The following is a 7,220-nucleotide window of genomic DNA, read 5'->3' as shown; positions in this document are numbered from 1 at the left end:
CTCTACAGGTTCTTAATCAAGGAATGATAATTCTTAATGCTGGGCACTGCAATAGACACAATCAATTTAAAGCAAACAATTCTAAGTTAACTCTAAGCACTGCAAACACACTTAATCATGACAGGCCTATTAAGGACATTGCCTCTGTGTGCTAAGCTTAAGTGCTAGATTTCAAAGTCTTAAGTCTTAGATCTTAAGTCCACTCACTCAGACCACGGTGATCAAGTCAGGAACCCATAGAGGCTTCTCCTGGGGTGGAGCTGATAGTTGGCTAGGGAGATGGTCGTCAGGAGAAGTGCTTTTCTCACCAGAGTCAATAGACTGCTGTAGAGTTTGAGGGCTGTGAGGACAATGCAGAGGATCAGGCAGAGGAGAAGAGTTGGAATGTCAGTCAAGGTCCTCATCAGGCTCTCAGGCTTGTGTGCATCAGTGTGGGTTGGTTGAAAGTCTGTTCATTTGCTCCAACATTTATAGTAAATTTTGGGAGCTTTCTGCTCACCCTTGAGTCCCTATCAGCTGTTACCAGGTTTCTTAGTGACATTTTTCATTCTCACAGATAACATATGGTCTGGATTTCCGCCCTGATATCACACTTCTGACTCTTATCAGGGTTATAATAAATGACATGTGACTTCACCCTAAATCTTACCAAGATTGTGGAAAGCGACTTGCTTTTATCAGGCTATGCCTGATGACGTATCTGAGGGCTCGGTGGCTTGCCTGGTGAGACTTCAGGTTTATTTTAAGATGGAGTTTTAAGAGAGGAGGAGTCTGCCGGCTTCGTTATGGCGGCCATTCCCCCAGACTCCTGGCAGCCGCCCAACGTTTACTTGGAGACCAGCATGGGAATCATTGTCCTGGAGCTGTACTGGAAGCACGCTCCGAAGACCTGTAAGAACTTTGCTGAGTTGGCTCGCCGGGGTTACTACAATGGCACCAAATTCCACAGAATCATCAAAGATTTCATGATCCAGGGCAGTGACCCAACGGGGACAGGTCGAGGTGGTGCATCTATCTATGGCAAACAGTTTGAAGATGAACTTCATCCAGACTTGAAGTTCACTGGGGCTGGAATTCTTGCAATGGCCAATGCAGGGCCAGACACCAATGGCAGCCAGTTCTTTGTGACTCTTGCCCCCACCCAGTGGCTTGATGGCAAACACACCATTTTTGGCCGAGTGTGCCAGGGCATAGGAATGGTAAATCGAGTGGGAATGGTGGAAACAAACTCCCAGGACCGCCCTGTGGACGACGTGAAGATCATCAAGGCATACCCTTCTGGGTAGACTCGCTGCCTCGCAGGCAAAGCCAAGTCTTCTGCAGTGGCCCCATCAAACCAGCTTCCAAGTGACATGTAACTCAGCTTAATTTTGGCCTTGAATATATTGGCTCTAAGAAGCCAGGGGCCTTGGGTGAGTTAGGATCGAAGTGTACTTTGATAGAATGCTTCTCTTTTCTTCACCTAGTGCCTGGACTGACGGGGCATTCGCAGAAATGCCTCCATATGTTTATTTACAGGTTTCTGCCCCCTGTGGATGACCCATACTTCTCCTTGCTGTGCATGTCTGCTCTGATACACTTGGAACAAAATGAAGCAGGCTGTGTCATCTCACAGAGCCTAAACAAACTTGTTCTTGAAGAGATTTATATTCTGGCCTACACTACAGTCTCTGGTAGCTGACAGCCACAGAATTCAAACCGAGTAGTGTCTATCAGCCCTGTTAACCCTGCACACCCCATCTTCGTCTCCTACATTTGTTCTTCCAGGGAACAAATGCGTCTCTCTGTTTTCCCTCTCAAAACCAGAACATCAACACTGCTGTTTCTTATGCTTAAACATCCCACGCAAAGCCACATTGAATTTTTGCCAAATGAAAAATGCATCCAACAATCAAATTTCTAAGAAGGTGCCAAGTGAGGAATGATAATGTTTAATAATTGAGAAAGGAATTTATTAGAAGGAAGCTGAGGCATTGACCATTTTTTCCCCAGAAGAAGTCTGTAGTGAGCACAGGACGGACCGCATTTTCCTCAGAGCAGCACCCTCAAGGAAAAGCACCGCTTATGTTTTTTAACCTAAGACTTTAGAGAAATCCGATGAGAGATTTTTGTACTTTTTTTTTTTTTAAATCTTTATGAGGTTTGGGGTAGGAGTAGGGATGAGAGGAAGTAAATACCTATGTAATACATAGAAATTTCCAAATAAAATGCTATTGGTGGTTAAAAAAAAAAAAAGATGGAGTTTTAAAATGGAGTTGCTTAGACTAAGGCCTAAGGCCATCCTTATAGCAGGCTATCTATGGACTGAGACCTCTGAAACTGTGAGTCCCCAGATAAACTTTTCCTCCTCTAAAATTGTTCTTGTCAAGTCTTTTGATCACAGCAGCGAAAAAGCTGACTAAAACAGTCTCTTAAAACAAACTTGTAACCTTAGGCCCAGTTACGGGTTAAATTCTATAGGACAGGGCAAAACATTTTGGCACTCAAAAAACCAGATTCTTAAAAGACCATGTTTTACCTTTCATAAAAACAAAAACTTGGGCTGGGGTTGTGGCTCAACTGTAGAGCCCTTGACTAGCATGTGTGAGACCCTGGGTTTGATCCTCAGCACCACATGAAAATAAATAAATAAAATAAAGGTATTGTGTCCAACTACAACTAAAAAATAAATAATAAAAAAAAAACAACTTAGGGGCTGTGGTTGTAGCTCAGTGGTAGAATGCTTGCCTTGCATGTGTGAGGCACTGGGTTCGATCCTCAGCACCACATAAACATAAATAAGCAAAACAAAAGTATTGTGTCCATCTACAACTAAGAAAAATATTTTTTATAAAAACCTCAACTTTGTGGTGCTAAGACTCAGAATGCTTTCTGAAGTTTACCCATTTGGCAAATGTCCTTTTCTCTTGGTGTTGTCATGGTAACTCATAAGTAAATATTTTCCAGCATCTCTCTTTTCTCTGTCTGTGGGTGATGGCAGGTTCAGTGTTGCATTTTTAGTTTTTTTTAAATTTTCATTTGGTACAGGGGATTGAACCCAGGGGCTGCTGAGCACATCCCAGTTCTATCTATCTATCTATCTATCTATCTATCTATCTATTTATTTATTTATGCAACAGGATCTCACTAAGTTCTGAGGCTGGCTTTGACTTTGTGATCCTCTTGACCTTGTGATCCTCTTGCCTCAGCCTCCTGAGTCGCTGGATTAGAGGCATGCACCACTGTACTAGGCATTGGTGTTGCATTTTTAAAAAATGCTTACTTCATTGATTGCATCCCTCAAGGCAATACTATCCTAATGTGGTTTTTTTGCCCATGGCTTCAAATTTAATAAGAGCTAAGTCAAAGTATCTAGTGTTTGTACTTTTATTTTTCCATACAGGGCATCAATTCTAGAATGGTCATCTGAGATTCCTATTGGATCAAATGGAAAATTAAAGCAATATCAATGGTTATCATTATGGCAACTGTGAGTGGGAGCCATGATAAGTCACCAGGGAGCTGTCACATGGTATAGAACACATACAAAACAACCGTGCAGAGCAGCTCTCCACGAGTGGTAGGTGAATATGATCCACCAGGTTTGCATTGGACTACAAAGGTGAGATTGCCTGGCCTGTGGCCATGAGGCCGGCTGCACCTCAGGGTAAAGGTGCGCTTGAGCTGGGATTTGAAGGACCAGAGGAGTAGAAAGATTAGAGTGGGAGGGACCAGCCAACATGGAAGGAGAATGGGAATAATTCCAGGAGTAAACAGCTGAAGTGGGTTGATTAGACTCCAGTGCTTTCAGATGTATCAATCTGTGCATACCTTCACAACATCCCTGGCAAGAGTGAGACATAACTGCTGACTCCCTTGGCCCCATCCAGAGATGCTGGGCAGTCACTGCGGCCACAGTGCCATCTCCCTACACCAGGACTCTTCTGTCTTCAGTCATCTTATGCCACAGACTTTCCAACTGAATTCCTCTCTCAGATCGAGTACTTCCCTTCAGTGTAGGTTAGGACGCTTCAGCTCTCCAGTTAGTCCAAGAACTAACCGAAACTCCGCCTTCCTTGCTAGTGAAAGGAAATGGTCCCTGACTCATGCATTCAAAACCAACGGGCTGTGTGATTTGGGGCAACTCCTCCTCTCCTCCAGTAAGTAATGACTTGTAGTTGCTTGCAGTTTGTTGACTTTTTCTTAAATTAGGTTGTAAATTTTTATTACAAATTAAAAATGAAGTTCTTATAATCATAACTTGATCAGATATGAAACAGTTTAAAAATCTTTAAGGGTGCCACATCTGCCTACAAGCTACCACCAGTCAGTCTGTTCAAACTAGGAAAAATTGATTCGGCTTTTGCTTAACTTCTTGGTATCTCAGCATGATCTGGGGTTATGGGAGAATTCAATCATTGGCACTTGCACAATGAGAAGTTCAGTAACGGCAACAGCAGTAGGTGCTGCCGTCTAATCCAGCTTGAGTTGCAATAGAGCACTGGCTTAGGGACTGTGCAAAATTGCATAATAGGAATAGGAGGGAAGAGGCTGCAAGAATTCACTGCTTTATTTCTCAAATCTTGGGAGACTGTTTGTGGGATTTGCATCTTGAAGGTGTTTGACCAAGAGGATCATAATTTTGACTCTGGCTAAATGCATGTACTGCTATCAGTATAATCAGCACAATCTGCTAGCTCTGATAGTTGGTTACATTTCTAACAATTTTGTGGATTAACTATTGCAAACTTGGACCCAATGGTACTCATGTTGCACCATACAAATAGATAAGAAACCCCTGGCATGGTGTAGAGCAAAGGTTCTCAGACAACTGCGCAGTGTCTGTAGACATTTACTGTAAGAATTTGGAGGGTGCTACAGACTTCTACTGGATAGAGGTGCTGTTAAATATTCCACAAGGAGCAGAACACCCCCAACTCCCAACAAAAGAAATCCTCGACCCAGAATGACTATAGACTGTTTCAATCAGCTTTTACTTCACTGTGACCAAAATAGCCAAGAAAAACAACTTAGAGGAGGGCAAGTTTATTTGGGGCTCACCATTTCAGGGGTCTTAGTCCATGGAAGGCTGACTCCTTTGCTCTGGGCCCAACGTGAGGCAGCATATCATGGTCGAAAGGCCCAGTGGAGAAAAGCTGCTCAACTCACTATGGGGTCAGGAAGCCGAGAGAGACAAGGAGGAAGGAACCCCAGGGAAGATGCATCCTCATAGGAAGATGCGTGCCCTTGTGACCCACCTTCTCCAGTCGTGCCACACCTGCCTACAGCTACCACCAGTCATTCTGTTCAAACTAGGAGGGACTAATTAGGTAACAGCTCTCACTTTACCTTTGACTGTTCACTGCATTAACAGGAGCTTTTGGGGGCCACCTCATATGCAAACGCTGATGTAGAGCAAGGAATACCAAGACTTAGAATGAGGGAGATTCTGGCTTGATGCCATATCCCTCACTATGTCTCCAACAAGGTCAAGATTATTTATATCATATTGCAGAGGAGGTTTTTAATTAAGGAGGCAAGACAACCTGAGGGTTATATTAGTCTCCCTTTTCCCTTGCCAACCCCACATGCTTGTGGATGTATTAATTTTAGTGGCAGAGCTTCAAGATATATGAAAGCTCAGAAATATGGACTTTCCATCACCAAAGCTGCCACGGCTGAGTGCATAATTTTCCTGATTTGCTGACCACCATGATTCACACTTAATCCCCAATCTTGAGATGACCAGCCATCTGATAGTAAGCCAGGGACTTTGAACTCCTTTCTTCTGGGAAAGGAGAATGATCTTTCCTTCACCATGACAGGCCTATTCTGCATCTGAATTTGCCTTCTCCACCTGTCCTGTCTGCCAGCATCATTATCTGTGGATTCTCTTTTGCAATAGGAAATGATCAAGAAAGAAGCAAGGGGGTGTCATTTGGGACCATAAAACACAGTGGAACTTCCAAATTGGAAAGAATGATCAAAAGACTTTTAAAGATCCTAAATTGGATAAAAATTGTTTTATGATGGCTGAAACTTGACTGCTTACAGAAAGAGAAGTGTTATGAAATTGCAAGAGATCTGTTACATTGCAGGTGGGGTGTTTGATCAACAGTTGAAATGTTATGTAACAAAGAAATTTCTTTCTTTTTTTAGTAATTTGGAAAAGTAGAATTGTGCTTTGTGCAGTGTGCTTTTAAAATAATTTGGAAATGCATTGGTTAAACCTAGGAGGAAGGATCTGATAACCCTGATTAAATATTAAAGTAATGCTGCAAAGAAAACTGCAAAGAAGACTACCTTCCCTTGTGATCACAAATTGACTGCTAGTGGCTTGCTGGACACCATGTTTCTTCACTTACCTCTGTCCCAGTCACAGAATGACAGCCTGTCCCATTTGTCTCCCCGTACCAAAGGGGTCACTTTTCCCAGTCCAAACCACTAGTAGTTGTAGGGGGTGTCATGTGCCAATTGGCTTGGACTGAAGTTTCTGACATTACTACTGTAACGCTGATGGAATCACCATATTTGACTGAGACGAATCAGGACCCCATTCCTGTGGCTGGGAATGGAATTGTCATCTCTTGTGTCTCACGAGTTGTGAGGGGAACAAATGAATCATGGTGGAAGTTCGGGTTCTGATGCCAAGGGAGAAGGCAGGGATGGGTGCTGAGGGAAGAGCTTCTGTGAGGGGCAAGCTCCTCTTGCCCTTGCAGAGGTCATGCTCAAGTACAGTCCCAACACACCCTAACTCCCTTCTTGTCTGTTTTCCTGGTTGTACAAAAAGCCAGACACAAGCAGGTGGCAGTGCCAGCTTCTGTTTCGGTGAAGAACTTGTGCGTCTTGGAGTGGGGCTGAGAAGGGAGAAGAGTTCAGTGAGGACTTCCGACCTGCAGAGCCAGGAGTCCTGGGGAAAGGAAGCAAGTGGTCATGAGTTGTCATCAGGAGAGAATCCTCCTGTCTGTCCCATCTCCCAACTTTACTTTTGGACTCCCCTATTTGTGCATTCCACTAAGATAAAATCATAAAATGATGGATTCAAATGAATTCAAAGCAGGCACTGTATCTGAGAGGCAGCAGCCAGTCCTCCACTGTGTGGCTCCTGGTGGCACGGCTAAAGCTGACCCACAGAGGATCACACAGGGGCTCTGACCCAAAGAGCCTGGAATCCCGTCTTCCTTCTGATTTTCTGTTCATGGGTTTTTATTCAGTTTCAGGTGGGGTTTCTGTTACTTGTT

At 43.7% G+C, this 7,220-nt stretch overlaps 1 pseudogene; it reads left to right on the top strand.

Moving 5' to 3' along the window:
* Positions 1-766: 766 nt before the first annotated feature.
* Positions 767-1,792, top strand: LOC139707818 (peptidyl-prolyl cis-trans isomerase-like 1 pseudogene; annotated as a pseudogene).
* The last annotated feature ends 5,428 nt before the right edge of the window (positions 1,793-7,220 follow it).

This window comes from Marmota flaviventris, chromosome 12 (genome assembly GCF_047511675.1).
Source record: "Marmota flaviventris isolate mMarFla1 chromosome 12, mMarFla1.hap1, whole genome shotgun sequence".
Classification (NCBI taxonomy): domain Eukaryota; kingdom Metazoa; phylum Chordata; class Mammalia; order Rodentia; family Sciuridae; genus Marmota; species Marmota flaviventris.
Note: the sequence above shows the minus strand (reverse complement) of the source record. Positions and strands in the feature narration are given on the sequence as shown.